This window comes from Chrysochloris asiatica, unplaced genomic scaffold, assembly GCF_000296735.1.
Source record: "Chrysochloris asiatica unplaced genomic scaffold, ChrAsi1.0 scaffold00002, whole genome shotgun sequence".
Taxonomy (NCBI): domain Eukaryota; kingdom Metazoa; phylum Chordata; class Mammalia; order Afrosoricida; family Chrysochloridae; genus Chrysochloris; species Chrysochloris asiatica.
In genome coordinates, this window is record NW_006408520.1 from 3,633,760 (window position 1) to 3,637,451 (window position 3,692).

General features: G+C 33.7%; 1 pseudogene; it reads left to right on the forward strand.

Annotated features, from left to right (window-relative positions):
* Nucleotides 1-3,141, forward strand: part of LOC102831644 — a 16,418-nt pseudogene extending 13,277 nt beyond the window's left edge.
* Nucleotides 3,142-3,692: the final 551 nt, after the last annotated feature.

The window sequence follows — 3,692 nt, forward strand, 5'->3', positions numbered from 1 at the left end:
GAGCTGACCTTTGAAATATTCTGTTCAATCTTGTACCTCCTCAATTCTTCCATTTGCTTTATCATCTCTATGCTGGAGAGCAAGTTTCAGTGTCTCTTCTGACATCCATTTTGATCTTTTCTTTCTCTATCATCTTCTTAATGACTGTTTGTTTTCTTCCTGTATGATGGTCTTGATGTCATCCCACAACTCTCCTTGTCTTTGGTCTTTAGTGTTTAATGTATCAAATCTATTCTTCAGATGATCTCTAAATTCAGGTGGAATATATTCAAGGTTGTATTTTGGCTCTCATGGACTTGTTTTCATTTTCTTCAGCTTTATTTTAAATTTGCATATGAGCAATTGATGGCCTGCTCCACAATCTGCCCTTGGCCTTGTTTTAACTGATGACATGGAGCTTTTCCATTATCTCTTTCCACAGATGTAGTCAATTTGATTTCTATTTATTCCATCTGGTGAGGTCCATGTATATAATTATCTCTTAATGAGTCTTCTTCCAATCTTGATGCCCTATTTCTTTTTCATATAATCCATTTTATTGGTTTATTTGCTTAGCATCCAGATTGAATGTTGTTGTTGTTAAGTGCTGTCAAGTCGTTTCTGACTCATAGTGACCCTCTATAGGGTTTCCGAGGAGTGGCTGGTGATTTTGAACTGCTGATCTTTCAGTTCAAACTGACCTTGCAGTCTAGCTCATTATCCTGCAGGGCCACACCAGGATAGATTAAATAAGTATGGTGAAATGATATAACCCTGATATACACATTTCCAGTTTTTAAACTAGTCAGTATACCCTTGTTCTCTTTGAACAACTGCCTCTTGATCTATGTATAGGTTCCTCAGGAGCAAAATTAAGTCACAATTCTAGCATTTTTACAATCTAAACTCTCCATATTTTATCATGATCTGTATATATGAATATGATACATTCTATAATTTGGTTGACTTGACTTTGTCTACTATTGAATAATTATATATTAATGTGAATATTGTTCATATCTTCAAACAATTTGTTTTACAAGTACATTAGTCAGTTTATAAAGATTTTGGGTGTATCAAATGTCTCCATGTCTCCTGGCCACAAAATAGAACATGAGTAGATGAGTATCTCTTTTACCTTGATGTGTTATGATTATGAGACTTCTAGCTGTTAATCTGTCAACACTATTGTTTTTTTACATACTGTAAATGTAATTAACTTTCAAAAAAAATCAAGTTAATCTTATAGAAGTAAGTTATTTTTGCTGAATAAGAACAGATTTTGCTATTTCTCTGCTATTTTTGCTAAGCATACCTACTATTCTGACATATGAGGCATTATACATAATTCTTTAGGGTATTAGAACTGTAGAAACAGCTGAAGTATATGAAAATAAGTATCTAAATTATTAATGATACAGTAATAGATTTTGTACTTTGCCAAGTTTATTCTTGCTTATAGTCACAATGACAGATCCTAAATGCCAATAATTGCTGTCATTTATTTAAATATATACTTAGGAGTTGGACTGGATTTCTATATTCTTTAAGCTGAAGATTTATGGCAGTTCCAAAATAATTTTAAAGATTCTGTTTTTGTTTAGTTCTATTCTGTGTAAATACTATTTTCTTATTGCAAAAATTGTTCTACACATTAATATTGTACGTGTCTCAAAATAAAAATTACTTTACCAAAGGCTGGAAATTTTTATACCAAATACAATAGTGCTTACATGCAAGAAGAAGAATGAGAATGTGCGTTTGCTTTTCACACAAATAAAGAGTACACACAAATTAATAGTCCTTGAATCTACTATAATGAATCAAGTTTGGAGATTCAAAGCTGTTATGCTAAGCCTAGTTCATAGTGGTAAAATATCAAACATAATGGTTTAGAAATCATGCAGAACAACCTTTTTTATTTGATACAGTATTTGTTCATCTCTGGTAGCATAGTGGTTATGAGTCAAGGTCAGCAGTTCAAAATTACCAGCTGTTCTGTGGGAGAATGATAAGACTTTCTGCTCCTTTAAAGATTTATAGCCTCAGAAACCCTATACAGGGTCACTATGAGTCAGACCTGACTCCACAGCACACAACCACCACCACCATCACATTGGGCCATTATTCTGAAGGATGCCAAAAAGATTTTACAGGAAACAGAAAAGAATCTTTGAGGGAACTCATTAAATCTAATGGTTTTATTTGTCAATACAGGTCTTATAGACAGATTTCCAAACACTGAAAGTAATGTTTTTAAAATATGTTGACTAAAGACATGAAATTGATCATGAAGTACTTTGTGGAGTAGCAAAGAATAAAAGCTTGCTGATCAAGCTAAAGGATAATGGGATCACTGACAATGGGGAAATCATTCATCTTGACATTTTTTCATAGATAAAACAGCTAAAACCTCTTAGTAGATTTTGTTGGATAAGCCACTCCATTTCTACCAATCTCTAAAAAAGGCTTTTAAAAAAATGGTAATAAAAAGCAAGAATAAATCATAAAGGGTAAAACATTTCCCAACCAAATTTCACAACAAAATCTGATGAATAAAAAAAAATTGCAAATCAATAGTTTCATAAAATATATCAAAATTCTTTAAGAAAATATGAACATAAACTTGTATACAAGAGATCAAGGTCAGTCAAGTTCTTCACGTTCTCAGCAACTAAAATGAATGTCATGTTTTCAGCTGCTACTGTAGATAATGAGCATAAACACTCACTGAGCAAAACTCCAGCCAGAAAGTCTCCACATGTGAATGTATCTGGGAATACTCCAAAAGGCCTGGCTGTGCTTGAGACACAAAAGTTAAAGGCTGCCAAGGCTGAGTCTGCTGCTGTTATTACTCTTTTCAAGCTGACTGCAGAGGCAATGAAGACTCCTGTCTCCAATAAGAAAGCAGCATTTGATCTCAAAGCAAGCTTGTCTCTTTCCCTGTGAGCCACACAAAGGGAAGCTGAAGCCATGGGGCAATCTAAAGAAAATAATGCCCTGAATGAACATGTAAGCAGAGTGAGCGTCTATAAGAAAACTTACAAACAACCTTATCTCCAGACAAGGGAAGAGAAACGGAAGAAACATGAGCAAGGATGAAAGGAGAAGACAGCAAAGGTTTTGGGAGCCCGGAGAGGCCTCACTATAGCAGTAGATTAATGTTTTCTTAATATTCTTTTATTCCAAATCACTTTGTCTTTGCTTCTGTAAATATTTTTATGCTGTCTTCGTTTTCAAGACCTTTTTTCTACTCCTGTGTTGATATGTAGAGTCTGTGGCCTCCACCTACTATAGCTCTTTAAAGATTCTGTCACTATAAAGCTGAAAATAACAAGTTAAGAGCAGGGATGCTGGGATGAAAAGATGTCACATCTTCAATGTCTGATATAGAAAATCCAGTAATGAAATTACAGGCCATATGGTTTGGTTGTGACATCAATATTTTACCTATGTGAAAAATGTTTTTGTCTAAGCTTATGTATGTACTTTGTTTAATCTCATATCAAATCACTTCATGTAACTGCCATGTATCACTCATTATATTCTTAAGACTCTACCTAATTGTAGTCTTGCTTATTTCAACAAAAAATGTACAAGGCCATATGGAAATTTGAAGATTGCTATTTTAAGGATTACTATGTTCTGGAGAACTAGCATCTTATTCAATTTATGGAAAAAACTAGAGTTGCTTAGCATTATATCCACCTTTG